The sequence below is a fragment of the Syngnathus floridae genome, chromosome 7 (genome assembly GCF_059516105.1).
Source record: "Syngnathus floridae isolate MCC-2025c chromosome 7, RoL_Sflo_1.0, whole genome shotgun sequence".
Lineage (NCBI taxonomy): Eukaryota > Metazoa > Chordata > Actinopteri > Syngnathiformes > Syngnathidae > Syngnathus > Syngnathus floridae.
The window spans coordinates 10663941-10680678 of record NC_142419.1 but is presented as its reverse complement, the minus strand read 5'-3'; the positions used below and the strand labels follow the sequence as shown (position 1 = coordinate 10680678).

General features: G+C 38.8%; 1 long non-coding RNA gene across 1 annotated transcript in view; it reads right to left on the bottom strand.

Annotated features, from left to right (window-relative positions):
• Positions 1 to 944: 944 nt before the first annotated feature.
• LOC148395194 (uncharacterized) overlaps positions 945 to 16738 on the bottom strand; it is a 34018-nt gene continuing 18224 nt past the window's right edge. The window contains exons 2-3 of the long non-coding RNA XR_015859503.1: positions 2269 to 2393; positions 945 to 1305 (exon numbers count right to left, since the gene is read on the bottom strand). This is a non-coding gene — a long non-coding RNA (uncharacterized LOC148395194). The remainder of the gene's footprint in view (positions 1306 to 2268; positions 2394 to 16738) is intronic.

Sequence of the window (16738 nt, the reverse complement as noted above, 5' to 3'; positions counted from 1 at the left end):
ACAAGGAAGAGTACAAAGGCCTTACTTAGACAAACAGCTTTGCTTCGCCTACATGCAATGTAAGCACTATTTTTTTTCAACCTGTTCATTTGTCTATTTTAACTTCTTCAAAGAATAGCGGCAAATTCTAGCAAATGGATATCTCACCACAAAAGACAAATTGTATGGTAAATACACTCAAGCAAAAATAAATTATACATATAAATGTATATAAATTTATATGATATAAATTGAAATAAATACTCAATTTCTTTTTTATTATGATAAAATTGTCACTACTCGACAGACTCGTTTTGCATAAAAACTTTGAAATGATAAATTGTAAAACTGATTTTTTTCTCCAAGTACAAAGTTATATTTGTAATTTTGGCTATTAACTATTTTTCCATACAAAGTACATAATACATGCAGGATGGGCTGGTGTTTCAGGGAGAATAGAAAAAAAAGATGCTTTTATATACAGCATATGGCAAAATGTACACACACACTCTCTTTCTCTTTCTCTCTCTTTCTCTTCTCTCTCTCTCAATGTTTATTGTTTTTCTATGTTTATTTTGGCTCTTGTCAGCAATCTGATTATTTTACTTCCTGTGCCAAGTTTACGTGTACATGGCCGTGTATAATTTTTTTATTTGTTGTGTGTAAAAAAAAAAAAATTTAAACAGAGCAAATATAGTTAAATGGATGCACACGCAGGTGGTATCTACTGTATATGGATGAACCATGTGAACTTGGTTTACATTGGGTTACATTTGGTCATAATTGTGCTATCTATCTATCTATCTATCTATCTATCTATCTATCTATCTATCTATCTATCTATCTATCTATCTATCTATCTATCTATCTATCTATCTATCTATCTATCTATCTATCTATCTATCTATCTATCTATCCATCTACCTACCCACCTACCCACCTACCTACCTACCTACCTACCTACCTACCTACCTACCTACCTACCTACCTACCTACCTACCTACCAACCTACATTTATTTATTTATTTATTTATTTTTTTATTTTTTTATTAATTATTTTTTTATTTATTTTGCTGGCAGCTGCTACTGCTAATATGAATGAAACATCTGTTGATCTGCATAGTATGTAGTATATAATTAAAGACATGAAAATATTAAAAATGGAAATGTGCACATAATATACAGTACATCAATCACATGTCTACAATGTGTTGTTTGAGAGATATGAATATGAATATAAGTGTGTGTACTATATATTAACATGTCGCCCTTGGTGGAAGTAAATAAAATTCCATGACAGCATTTCACCAGTGGACTTCCTTTCATCTGAAAGAGATAAAATACCAAGATTTGATCGCATCCCTGCCACAACCATCCCACCTCCACTCCCTTCTCATACCATCAGAGGTTTTGGGAGCCTCTCACGAATACCAGCATGGTTGAGATTGTCCTACCACTGAACCCGGTCCCACCCCCCCATATGACTAAACTATACAGACACACACACTGGCAGCAGAGTAAGCCACAAGTTCGCACACGCGTCATTATCGCAGACATCATGCTGCATAGTGGTCCATTTCCTGCTTAGCACAATACAGATATCTATTGAATTTAATGCATAATATTAAGTTTTAACTAAAGTGACAGTATTTCAGTATACAGGCACTTTTACTAGATCCCGTGAGTGTGTGTTTGGGGGGGGGGCGCTGATAACAAAACAATTGAAGGAGTGCCTATTGTTCATTGAATGCAGACACACATGCATGAACACGACAGTTAAAAGGTTAGAAGGACGACCACAAGATCTTCCTGGAATGGCCTTTGGTCTGTGGGAGGAGCATAGTACATTTCAATTTCTTACCTCAAACAAAACATGATGAAGCGTTTTGGTGGGGGGTTATTTTATATATACACGTGCATATGTATATTTTTTAAAATGTTTTAAAAATTATTATATTAATTTTGTTGACAATTTAAAGACTATATATAGGACTATCTCAGGATACAGTTAGTGGGTTTAGCATTTTGCAGCGCTTACTAAACTGTGCCTTTTTTTATTGATTTAGCTGACAAAGAGATTTAATTTCTTTGAATATACAGGTTTGTGTAAAATAATTTTTAAAATAGTAACCATTTGTCTAATCCTCAGAGAATGCAAACACACTCTCACGCAGACCATTACATAAGAACCACAATTAGCGGTGACTGCCTGGAGGCAGAGAGACTCAGTAATAGGTGCTTGTTGATGTTTTGTAAATGTTGCTAATAGAAAGAATAAACATGCCTAACCTTTTAATTGAGTGATGACATGATGATGATGGAGATATTGTTAAGCACTCGGTGAGGAGCCAAAGTCCTTGAGTTCCCTTCTTTAATTTCACCCCTCAGTTCCTCTCATACGTTCAGCACGTTTCCTGTGTGTATGAGTTACCATGGTTAATAATAGGCAATAGTATTTTGGAACATTTATTACAGTAATAGTATTACAATTGAAATTATTATCCAGCAATAATAAATTTAAGAATACAAACATAGAAACATAGTGGCCTGGTTTAAGGATCACAGAGGAGCTTTATTTTATTTTTTTTTGCGTCTGCTTGACACTCGTCCTCATTTATCTTGACTGCTATGAATTACACTCTTCACTCATTCAGTATGTTTCAGTTTTCACGTGACAGTTTTCCCATCCAATCTGATATGAAGGAACCAAGGGGGGAGCGAATAGATAAATAAAATAAAATACCAGTATCATCTTACCAAGATTTCATAGTTCTGTTTCCAAGCCAAAATATTATTGCCGCTGGTATCCAGCAAATTTCCCTTTTGTCTGTGAACAATTACTGTCAGCACCACATATGGTGATTGATGATCGAGGATGGCTGACTCCTACTTCCTCTTGTACCCCTCTCTTCATGTTGTGAGACCTCCTGTCGGAGCGCTGCCAGGACAAATCACTGTGATGGAGCGCTGTCTTTTACTCCCTAACCTCCTACTAACCCATTCTTTCTCGAACTCTATGAAGCACCCATCCAGCCATTTGAGATTGTGGGTCGCGGGTGATCTGGAATCTATCCCGGCTGAATTTAGGCGCATTAGAAATCACAGGGCACATACTGTAAAGACAGCCACTTGTGATCACACTTATTGACGACTTATTTAGAGGCTTCACTGAACTCCATCAGACCCTCAAAACTAGAACTTATTGAATGTGAGGCTGATGTGCTTACTACTTCAATCCCCACTTCGGGGATGACCTTAAGCCCTTCACCTGAAATGTATTACTTATTGGAAATGTGGAGAAGACACTGCTCAGTTCAATTATGATGAATGTTTGGTATACCCGCATCCTCATCCAACTGGTGACCTGAGGATGCGCCCACTTTTGTGTTACCGTCTTCATCTATGCAACTAGAACATCGTATCAAAAAGCCGAACAGGAGCATCTGAGGTCAAAACTCTGCATTTTTATGTGTTAAAACAGTTCAACATGTATAATTGTTTCCAAAGTTGAGCTTTCTAAAAACCGCAGCATAAAACATGACAGACAGGCCTCCTCAGACCACTGCCAGAATTTTCATTCAGCTCTTTCTTCTTTATTTTTGTTTCAAAATTACAAAATAAAGGATAAATGTTGGAATGATGGCCTCTCACTCAAGATTCTTTTCCCACATGATTAAACACACTGTTCAGTGACTAGATCTTTCACCTTTGCACAACCACCTTAAGTGCACCAAGTGTGGAGGAGGTCCCAGAACCCCAGGGAACCAATAGCAGTTCAGGACTGAACGGATGGCTGGGTGGGTGGTTGTAAGTCGATTAGCGAGTCACAGAGGAATTGTCTGTGAAACAGAGACCAGATGACTGACGGAGACAGCAAACAGCTGTGTGGCAACAGTGTCACTCGCATGCTGCAGACCTCTTTGTATTTTTTTTAAACCTCACTCTCTTAAGGTTAATTTGTCAATCATTGTATTTCCTCATCTATTATTATTATTATTATAATTATTATTTTAAGATGTCACACTAGGCAATGATTTAGTTAATTATTTATTTAGAAATCTTACATCCAGCATCACATTTTAGCAATTCATAATAGCGTCAGTAAACATGCAAACATGTGACTGGATTCGGACATTTACTTAATTTATTTTTATTCTGAAAGAAGCACAAAGGTTAGAAAAACAGTATTTGTCATGGCATAGCCCATTAAAATCATAGCATATAGCTAGAGCTGTAGTTCTTAATTCAATTTATATTTAATTTTGTTTCTCTTTGAAGGTATGATGGGCTCTTCATCACAAACAAAACGCACATACTGTACAAGCCTTCAAATTTGAGTTTACCCACAGAAGTGGAAGCGGGGGGTCTGTCCTAGAGCTAGATGCTGACATACGACTATTACACAGATGTAGGGGCCTATTACTGAGTCTAGCACACTCTAATTGTGTGCATAGGTATTTTATTTTGGTATTTTCCTAGACTAGATAGAATTGGGAGTAAGGAAGAATTTTCATCATTCCACATTGTGATTAATAGCCCAATTGGTAAATCCCTCATTTGCATTAAAGTCAGGTGTATTGGAGGCAAACCGAGTTTTACATTGCAGAAGCAGAAATACGTAGAATCACTGGTCTGTGCATGAGCATGTCATTGGTATGCGCAAAGTATGTTCATACAAGATCTCCCCTTGAGGAAATTATAGTCGGTAATACATGTGAAATGGACATTTGGAGACCACCTTGCACGCACGACTGTTACACCACCTGCGCCACAAGTTAGATGTGGTTTTACCAAGTCTAAAATGTACTAACTTAATCTACCTTTTATATTAAATTTGCAAATGCACCAGGTGTAGTGTAATACAAAACATCAGCCGTCACTTCCTAGAACACCTCATGACACGCAGCACGGTCTGCCAAAGTCACAAACATGCTATACTAGACTTGCTGCAACACAAAAATGAAGATGCGCCCGTTTTTATGCCGAGCACACAGGCACCAACTTACAAAGATAGGGCTTGGCGTGTTTACCTTGGCCCCAAAGGTGCAGACACAGTTGGAAAGAAACGAAGAAGAGCACATCCTGGAACTATGCCCGCAGTGTTTGGATAGTGTGTGCATGTCTTTGTGTGAGTGTGTGTGTGTGTGTGTGTGTGTGTGTGTGTGTGTGTGTGTGTGTGTGTGTGTGTGTGTGTGTGTGTGTGTGTGTGTGTGTGTGTGTGCGTGTGCGTGCATGCGCTTGATGGCATTCGCTCAATCCACTGCATACTTTGGTTTCTATCCAAATAGAATGGCCACCATTATTCAGGCAAATCGACTAGTCAAGCTTATTACTCCACAATGACATTTAGAGCTCAATGTCCATTATCCATTTCTTATTCACATATTTTTGCCATCTTTGAAGGAATGGCAGAGATGCTACCAGTAACACCTGAGTCACCGTCATTGAGTTAGATTGTCATCTATTCCTGATTTGCAGCTTTGGTAAGTGAAGGTGAAGCAAGAAGGCTCCAGTAGGTCAACCCTTTTTTTGCCAGCCCACACAATCAAAGTGAGAGGAGAGTGGGAAATTATTCCACCACACACAAAGAGGGCAATTTCCAACAATTCAGAGGCCACTGCTGTGGTGGGTCCAGAATATGGACATGTTTCCAAGTCACTTGTCCTAATGTGTATGTTTTGCGTAAACGTAGTGTTTTAAGTGGCTATTGATTATTGCAAAGGATTCCCTCCTTCGTTTTTTTTTTTTTTTTTTAAATTATAGTACTGTACTGAAAAAAATCAATGATGTCATCGGTGACTGGTTGATGCCGGCTCGGCTTTCATCACATTAGCGTCCACTCCCAAAGAATCCAAAGTTGTGGAACACACAGCATGGTCTGAAGTTGGATGCACACAAGTGCGTTTTGTGGGGTGGATGTTTGATTGGCAAGCAGTAGAAAGGAGAGGAAGTGAAGCTGACAGAACACTCAGGTGGTGTTAACTCCAGAATGACAGGTAGGCTGCACCCTTGCTGACAAGCATGGATAAACTGTTAACACTTTCATGGCTTGACTCTTAGGGTGGGATGTTTCTAAACTTAGTTTCGCATACTTTGTTTAGTGCTTGTACCATCCTGGTTTAAAAAAGAATAATTCAAATTAAACATAATGATTGTTGACGTCATTTGCTTTTTGACACACTGACATTTCAATTGCCTTTATGTGTCAGTTTCTGTCACAATTTTGCCCACACCTCGCTGAACACCCCCTTTCGCCCCCTTCTCAGTCAGTTTTGTTGAGTGCTATCTTGCATCTGGTTCCTTCTGTCTTCTCCTGTTTCTCTAGAGTGTTTCTGCTGATCCCTGAGGTTCCCCAGGGTGTGTGTGGGTGGATGTGCACGTACAGCCAGGTGTCTGCTCTTTGGGCTGTGTCTATCAATTGTGTTGTGAAGGAGGGGTGGTGTAAGTGTTGCATTTGTGTGTGTGAGTGAGTGAGTGAGCAGGAGCTGCCAGGGCAGTGTGACCAGGAGGGTCTGGGAGAAATTCCCGAAATTCTCAGGGATATGCCTGGGATAAAAGCTCCCTACTGCTGTTATGCACCTGGTGAGAGAGAGCGAGAGCGAGAGCGAGAGAGAGCGAGAGAGAGCGAGAGAGAGAGAGAGCGAGAGAGAGAGAGAGAGAGAGAGAGAGACTCATTATGGCACGTACACACACACGTACATAGCGGCAGACATACTGACAGGGACACCAATTAACCTGAGGTGTAAAACAACACCATGAAGTTCAAAGGTCAAATTGTGAAATTGAACCAGAGGACCACCCCCCTCACACTCTAATAAGTGAACGTCAGATAACTCATGTCACATATATATTTATTGTAATGTAAATTTATTTAATATTGTATTCCAACAAAGAGCTTTGGGTTTGAAAATGACAACAATTGCATCCTGGCATTTTCCTATGAAGGAGGGTCGCAGTCTAAATAAATGTTAAAAACAATAACACTTAGTAATGCATTTTGTTAAAAAAAAAGAAATGATGCCCTTTTCAAATTGTAAGGTGACACAGTTATGCAGTAAATGAAAAAGTGATTTTAACTGTGAGTGAAAGTGTACTGCTGAAGCTGTTTGTGCAATCAGAGACCCTCTTGACAGTCTGTCATCTGTCATCACGGCCCATCAGGAGCACTAAGAAAATAATCACAGACTTTGGCTCAGTGTGAGGAGGGGGGAGTGGCAAGTAGACAAAACAGTATGGTGTTTACAGGCAGATCATAACAGATCTATACAGTATATTAGTAACTTCGAACCTGCAATTAAAAGCGCATGAATGATAGCTTCTATTTAAGTTTAAATTTTTTTTGCATTCTTATTTGCCATGAGACTAATTACTGTTTTATTTTATCAAGCAACAATGTGCTCCACTGTAAGTCGCAGCTGTTTAATTGTTAAGTATCAACTTATAATTATTTCCCAAAGTATATTTCAGCAATTTTTATATTAATGTGGAGAGTTACAAAGTAAAGTAAACGCAAAAACACACATCCTATGATGATAACTGAACTAAGTGTGAGACATGCTTAGATCTTGAATGATGATGGCAGTTCAAAGTTTGACTTTCGACTGATAGCTTTTCAAAAAATATTTATTCATTGTTGAATCCAAAAATATTTATTCAAATTAAATTGAACCTCAAATGAAACCCAGATCATACTTATTTGACTTGAGAGGTTTGTTCCTAATTCTGAGACTATCACTAACTCTTTGAGCTCTATTTTTGTGCCCAGCACAAGTCTAGCCTAAAGCACAGTCTAGCTGTGTACATAGGTGGATAAGGAACTGCAAGAAGATCTCCACTTGCAGATCACAAACCACAGCTGTGAAGTGGCCACTTGGAGCTCGCCTTCAACTCAATGGTTCTTGTCCGTATATGATAACCACCACCCTGCGGCTGCATTCTACCCTTAGTCATGTGACGGCCAGGTTTTTTTTTTTTTAAAGAATATCAAAGATAATACTACTAATAATAATGTGTCCAATGAATTGATTCCAACAAGGATTCTCAGGATTTATTGCAGTGCGCCTTGTAAAAAGAAACGCCCTCAGTCCACTAGAACACCCAACAAGGCTTCATCCTACGAGCTGACTCAAAGCGTGTGCTTTTGATAGAGCAAGTGTTTACTTGTACTTCCCTTCCCTCCTGCTCTCTTGTTATTCCTGCCTTCCCTCCCCTCTAAGCGTTTGCATGTGCGTGTGAATTTCTGCACATGCTTCTTCATGTCTGTGTGTGCTCGTGCAGGTGTGTGTGTGTTAGTGTGTGTGTGCATGTGTCTGTGTGAGATTTCTATGACCCTCACCGAAAAAGGGTGAAAGACTTCCCAGACATCAAAGACCAGGTAGCTGTCAAGAAGAAGAGGGGCTGATAAGTCCAGTTTGGTGACAATAGACTCACAATGCACACCTGGACTGTATGGAAAGGCAGTGATGTGCAGAGAGCTGTTATATCCCCTCTGCCCCCCCCCCCCCCCCCCCAACACACACATAGACATCCAGAGGTGTTCAAAACTTTCTCATTCATTTACTTCACCTAGTTAAGCTTCAATCACACAATTCCTATCAACCACCTACAAACACCATGCTTGGCTACATAAAATTGACACAGTTGCTAACTTTCAGATGTCTTGAAATGTATCCATAGAAATAGAACCCACCCACCCAGTCCCTGACCTCTGCACCCACAGGTGTTGGGGTCTTTGTCCTTGGACATGTATGAGCAGCTCAATGTTGTGATGAGCACTCAACCACCTCACTGTCTCCTCTTACAGGTGTCGTCGGATCTTGAGGGACCTTTGGTGGAGAGGGCTGAGTGTGGTAAAAGTAAAGTTGGGTGGGGAAAAAAAACCTTCAGAATATCATCAGGATAGTCCAGTGAAAATACAGGTGCCATTGTCAATATCTCAATAAAAAATGTAAAGTCCTCCTACAAATTTGCAGAAAATCAGTCAAATACAGCAAGGCCCCACCCTTATTCTGACCTTCTCCGAATTTCATACTGTATAAATTATTGGGTAACGTGACAAGAACTGCTTGTAACACATCTTAATATCATTGTACAGTACATAAGACCATGTATAAGATTTACTAAGTATCCAAACACAATATTCTTTCTACATAGATTCATAAAGGTCCTTAGAGGAGAGCCAAATTAATGAACTGCGACTCACAGGGTTAAGATGGCACTCACAGTGACCTGAGAGTGACTTAATCTCATTTGGTTCCTACTCTGAGTAGATGTTACACTGAAAGAATTGTTTTCATTCTGGAAGCTCCATTTTGCTGAGTACTTGTCCTTTTTGTGTGTAGCCAGGTGTTATGTCTGATAATGAGCCCAAGGTCTCAGTAGAGAGCTCAAGAGTGATGATAAAGAGGCTAGAGATAGTAGAATTTGCATTGACCTTCTTCAGCCTTTTACCATATCACTGACTGGTATTTCAAAGACCTAGAGTGGGTGGGAGGAAAAATAGAAGACACTGATGACTAGCGTAGGGAATGTAAATAATGACTGTTTACATGTAAATAACACTTTGAAAACTCGAATATTAGCAGTATTTAGATTTTTATAAAACATGAAAAATTATAGAATACTTGCATGCATGACTTCTGCAGGGTTTTCACATTATTTTCTATCTCTAAATTATGCATTGTGTGCATTGAGGCAGTGTATTTGTGTTAATTTTGACAAGGCCAAAGTCTAACATTACAAGTGCATATCCAAACTCCATAAATGATAGAAGTTGAGAAGGTAATGCTACCACTAGCCACTCAGATCCATTCTTCTTGGGCAAAGGGGCTTTTAATCAGTCTTTGATCAGCCTCATGTCCTGTTTATCCTGCCAGGATGTCCCGTCACCTTGGCAACCCAGTGGCACACGCAACCTCTTAGTACCAGCCTTCATCAAAGAAGTTGACAAGCCTCAGGAAATTGGTTTAAGCTCTCAGAGAGGGAATCAGTTCATTTCCTAACGGGTACTCATCAGAACAATGGCCAGCTGCCAAGTCCACAATGTCGTCAGTGTGACGTTTCCTCTTTTTTTTGGGGTTGAATTTGATTTTTCGTTGATTACACATTATTCCCTTTTTTTAAAGAGACAAACTGGAACTGTCTAATTTGACCAAATATCTTATATGTGGGTATGCTCAATGTGGGACTAGAGATAGATAATCACAATCAATGAACTGGAAAATTGTCTATTAATTTTCATGTTTCAGTCATTAAATCTTTGGGTCTCAAAATTGCACCCAGGGGTCATTTGTGGCTTGCAGCATGATATTTTGGTGGCCGCTACTTGACATAAAAAGTTTAATGTTAGTCGTGTCTTTCAAAATCCAAAAGGAAACGTTGGCGAGGAGAACAGCCAAGTTCAAAATAAATAGAAGCTGAAATAGTTTTTGCTGGATCACTTGTCGTATCGTGAATGCAGACAAAGTTGCAGTGCTCAAGAAATTAGAAATTGTTATGCAACTAGACATGCTGAGAATTATGCAAAGTACCAGTACTAACAGAGCTAGAGGGGGCCATGGGGACACTGCCCCCTTCCCCTGAAATATGCTTGGGCCGCCCCAGGTGCCAGGCCAGAAAATTGACCATTGGGTATTTTACAATTTAGCGGGGATTATTTTTTTAAACATTTCCACCCATCCCTGCAGGCAACACATAATGAAACTTTATCAGCATTTTTTCAAGAATGCTTTGGCTTTGTAAAAAAAAAATTTTGCGGATATTCTTGGTCCCATTGCCCCCACGGAAATGTTTTTTTCATCTATAAAAACACTGCACCTGTATCGGTGAATCAATTCGCTAGTAAAAATATGTAGAGGGCGACGATACAGGTTTTATTCAGGACAGGTAATTTCAAATTCATTGTGGTGGTATGGAAAGGGAAAACAATCATCCAATGTAAAACTCCATCCAAGTATGGATTTAACTGTCACTGAGTGCAGATCTCTACAAAAGCATCCTCTGACCAATGTTTTTACATCAATGACTCAGATTAAAAATATTCCGGGTTTGCTATAACGTGAGGTGTTGATTGATCCACGAGTGAGTAAGAGTGAGAAAAGCCATAACCTGCCTTGTAAGGTTATCACACCAGATTCTCTATCAACACATACTGTGACCATATGCTCACTGTTTATTTATTGGAATCAGGTATGATTGACCCACCATTGCACATGTAACATCTGTCAGTGACTTGCTGCACTAAAATTACTGTTGATGTAGCTGGTAAAGCATTAGACTGAGCAAACATACACAAAACCCAGGGGCCTTCAACATGTACAACGTTGAAGACATTTAAAAATATTCACAACTGCATGCTGATGCAAGATGCCAACCTGCCCGTCTAATGTTGTTACAGAGTGTGGTAAACCAATCATTACAGTGAAATATGTATTCATCAAGTGATTTAGCACACGAGATAGTCATACTGCAAGAAAAAAAAAACATGAGTGTTCATCAGTCTGCTGAACATCACAAAAGAACTTTGAGGAGATGGTTAAGGTTCCTCCTCTTTCATTCAGATTGGGGTTAACACAATCTGTCAGCACCTCGCCCTGCGTTTATTATGAGAGGACTCTTTCCTGTGTTAGGCAAAAATAATCATGTTGTCCCAGTGATGCATTTGACCGATTGGGTCCAGATTTGTTTTTATTGCTGAATCTCCAAGGGGAAGTGTTGGATCGACTGTATAAGACAAAGTTGAAGCAACTTCTGGTTTGTGGGTTATAGTGGGGAATGCCCACCAATTCCTACTCAAGCGACCAACACGCATACCTATTTTTACCATCAGAACTGATTTTGAAAATATGAGTTCCTTACACTTGTCAAGGAAGAACTACTGCTCTTATGGTGTGTGATAAGACTGACCTGGCATGATGCCACAGGGCATGAAGCCTGACCAATAATAAAAAGAAGAGTGGAATGAAGAAATACAAGCACCTAAGAAAACGGTTATTTTGTCAGATTATACAACACACTCAACACTCACAAGTTCCTCTGCCAACATAAGCTTCAAGTCTTCTTTATCGGCTGTCGTTCCATTTCACGCCCTAATCACAGACGGTGATTCAGTCAAACTCAGTGTTGAGTACACAAAGGGATTTGCAAAAAAAATAACTTCATTATTTATGATTGTCAGTCACAACCATCACAACCTTAAGCAGATGGGGAAATAATTGTCACTCTTAACACACCCATACTAGAGGATTTGTCAGTCTGGTTAACCTTTCATAGATAAACAAGAATCAGGCCTTCTGTGACTCTAACCATGTTTAATTACGTATTCAAAAATAAAATTCTTTTGTGCCAAGTTAAATGAAGTCAGATGTCAGCGATAGTGAGGAAGAGTTAGCAACCAACATTGTACTTATCGGTTGAATAAGAGAAAGTGTCAGAAGGAAAAGCATGCATAAAGGCGTTGATGGTGAAGAAGGTCGTTGATGTGTCACAGGTGATAAGCGAAACCAGTATGCCAGCATTACCAAGCAATTTCCATCAAGCTAATGATGTCATTGGACGTTTCTGCCTGCAATGAATTCCATTTAAGGGCTGACTACAATGCAGCTTTCAACGTCTATCATTCTTCGAGTATCCACCTGCACCCAGTAAATGTGATGTCATTGCCGGAGCTTGCAATGTATCAAATGTGTGACTCGAATGACAACAAATACATTTCTGAGCGTCGACTAATTTTTTTTCACAAAGATTCTTTCACTCATGTTCTACTGTCATGTCAAACTGAGAGTTATGCAAAAAAGAAATTATTTATTTATTTATTTATTTATTTATTTATTTATTTATTTATTTATTTATTTATATTTTCATTTATTTACGCGGCAATATACAATGGCAATTGTATTTAATCTTGTTTGCTTCAATCTACAGCATATCGCCGAAAGCTCCTACTTTAGTTGTTCTTGCATCATATCATGCAGGGGTAGAGAAAGAGAGAGACACGCAGCAGCATATTATTGAACAAAAATCAGTTTTTAGTTGCTTGCATACAAATAGTTAAGTTTCTTTGTTTTCTAAAAGCAGCAGTCTCATTTGATACACAGATGCACACACATTTCTGTATTGTCTGCATCGAGTATTTCGACCAAAGAATGCCAGATTACTTTTACACACGTGGGAACTTGAATAATATGCATAGTATGTGTCCTTTATCATTAGATTTGCACTTTTAAATTTAGGTTTTTAAGCAAGTTACTGTATGAGCACACACACACACACACACACACTTATAAACTCTTCACTTTCAGTGATATCAAGTATGCTGAGCTGTGTATTTAATGCACCTGTCAGCAAATCCAGACCCCCACAAGAATTTACATCCTCCCACACACATACACACTACACAGGAGCTGTTTATCCCAACAGAGGGAAAGATGCAGGAGCATGTAGACCAATGTCAGCATTAGGGGAAGCAAAATATTTTCATTGCCGGAATATCTGTTTGTGTCAACAATCTGATAGGGCACTGCGTAGAGATAGGCTGTTCCCATGAGGCCCATGGCCTCGGCAACGACGAGGAAGAAGTGAGGAGGACTCTCGGGGGCATTGTAGAAATGGTTGTACCAATTATCAGGAACATTGTGAGTGTCAACAGCCCCAGTGTGACAGATAAAATTAGGTCAGGATGTAACAGATGAGTGATAGCTATTATTATTTAATTTTGCATTTTAAAATCTTCTGCTTTGGCTGCTGTGGCACTACAACAAAATTATGTCTGTCGTATGAATCGTACCTTTAAAGTTAAAATAAAATTGATATGAAATTTGTTTAAAAAAACAATAGACATTTTATATTTTTAACGTTTTATTTTAACTGTAACAACTGTAACATGAAAAGAATAAATTAAACTAAAATGAAGAGAATAGATTTAACTGGATGAGTTTAATGTAAGATCTCAGTCAATTTCCATCACAATCTGTCCCAAATTAAGCATATTTTTGCATAAATATTTCCATAGATTGCTAGGCATTGCTATTCTGTATTACTATATACAGTATTTTTGTCCTTCGATAATTAATGTTTTTTTCTTCCATCTAAATTCTTGACTCCCACTCCCGTTTAAGAGGCAAACCCCCTCCCTCTGTCCTTGTACATAAAAATGTGCTCTTAAATGACCCGACGGCTGAACTGAAGGACTACTGACAGTGTGCGTTTGTTTAAGCAAACTCCTCTCAATCCATCAAATAGTCGAAATGTTTTCATAACACTCTGTGTAGCAGCCGCTCAGGAGTGTGTCATAAGGGATATGCTTGCCAGGCTTCTGTCATAGCCGGCTGCATTTACATAGATTATGTAGCAAGTCTTTCCTTTTTTATTATTATTATTATTATTATCATTATTATTATTATTACTATTATTATTTTTATTATTATTATGATTATTATTATTATTTAATACAAATAGAGCTGGCAAATCTTTGTATTGACTTTCTGGCTTGATCCCAGCCCAACCCCCTCATTACCAATGAAAAACTTGTAACACTCCAGGGTGTCAAAATATTGGTGTTGGATCTGTCATAATACAAAGGCAAGATTACACAGGAAATTATTCTTTCAACGGTTATACAAAAAAAAGAAATACTACAGCATAACACTTGTGACAAGCCTGAGTTAAAATGTAGAAGTGGTGATTTAATCACATGCACTAATTGTTCAACTCCCATTGCAAGTTTTTTTTTCAAAGGTCACAAATTTAGCATTGGCTTGTAATGAACACATAAAAAATTGCTAACCAATTTTTACACCACTAATCCGCATTAGATAGCGGCACGGTGGGGCACTGGTTAGCACGTTTGTCTTACACTTAGGAGGGTGCGGGTTCAATTCCGCCCCGGCCCTCCCTGTGTGCTCCAGCAGAAAATGGATGGATGGATAATCCTCGTTTGATTTGCAGATGAGCTAGTGCTGAGTCCAGCTGACTTGGGGCAAGAGAGACGTGGTACACGCTGGACTGGACCAATTGCACGGCACAAACCGATATAAATAAACATGTCCCCCAATGGCCAATGTAAAGTCTTCGGTTGACCTACAGACATGTTTTTGGAATTTTTGAGAAACCTGGTGTACCACAAAAAACCCACACATGCTCATAGAAGGGCCTGAATCCAGGTTCAAACCTGTGGCTGCTCAAGTGTGAGGTACTACTCCACCATACTGCCCACAGTTTAAGTTATATAAATAAATTAATGGTCAAAACGTTTTGACACACTTTCCATGCTATTGAATGAGAACACCTGTCAAACCATGCCGTATAAAAATGTGTCATGTCTGAAAAAAATTGACCTAAAACCCCAGACTGTGGGACATATCATCAAGGTTTCAGCCTTGGAGAACATTTGGTTCAATATCTGATGTCTGCGACAATCTCTTCCCCCCATTGGTACACCACTCATGACATGGCACTGTCTGAGCTGATGGCCTTCGGCGTGGAATGTTTAGCCTCAACTCAGAAGCAACAACAGCTTGAAAAATATTTGTGCTTTTAAAAAATTGTTCATCTGTAGCCTACATAATATAAATGGAAGAAAGGTCTTTATGGTGACGAGGAACAAACATCACCGAAGAATCTGAGCTGTGCATGAGCATTGAGCATTTATTAATTTTGCTGAGGATACAGTAGACTGACAAGGGTATAAATAATTACGGGCTTGTCTGTGTGTATGTAAATTAGTGAGATTCTAGACAGATTTTTAGTTATTTTCAACTCTCTATCAACAAATGTGGGCACACTGTACATAGAGGACCCAAGCTCTCGATTGAATGAATGTGGTATATATACATAATTTAATCAGCCTAAAAGTATTTTAAACAGGCAACTACTGTATTAGAAATTAAAAAAAACACACACACACACTTGGGCGTAAAAACTGGTACATCTTGATTTTTCCATTACATGTCCCGAGCACACCTGACAAATTGTTCGCTGGAAGTAGACAAAACTTTAGACCAGCTGGAACATGGTCTAAGTTGAAACACGAGTTGTGTAACATGATTTCAGAGAATTTGATGGAAGTGCGGGCATACATATTCCAATTGTATTTCATTCATAAATATAATAACATCATGCGTCAAATCCTCTGAATCATTGTAGAATCGATTCACTGAATCATCATTATTATTATAATCTATTATATTTTTAAATCAATCTCTTTGCCCGCAACACAGTTATGGGGTCAGGGGTGAGGGGGGTCACACTCATCACACTCATCACCAGGCCCTCAGTAGGTTGTAAATATTCTGCATGCCTGTGCTTTTGTTTTCTTTTTAATGAATAAGTTCCACATACATTTTATCTGCATGTTTAGGTTCTCATCAAATTGCCTTTGAGGAAAAAGAAAGCCAAAGCTGATGCGGTAAACACATGCACCATGTTCTAACTCTTCATGTTTTCTATTAACATCTAAAATGTGTGATTACGTGGATGTTTTCATTCTCCAATAATGTCTTTCTTTGTTTTCGTTCTCGAGGATACTCTTCAGTGACGTGTGTAGAGTGACTGGAAGAATAAAGATTGACAGAGGAGAAGAAAGGAAGGGTCACAGTGGAAGTCAGGCAAAGGAAGAAGGGAGTTCATCCACCTGTGTTTGATTTACAGCGGTCAGATGTAATATCCCCGGCCACAGTGTTATAGTGTTGTTTCATTTTGTTTTGATTTTCTCCCTGAATTAAATACTTAAAGCTCTTAACAATGTTCAGATAAGAATTTTTTT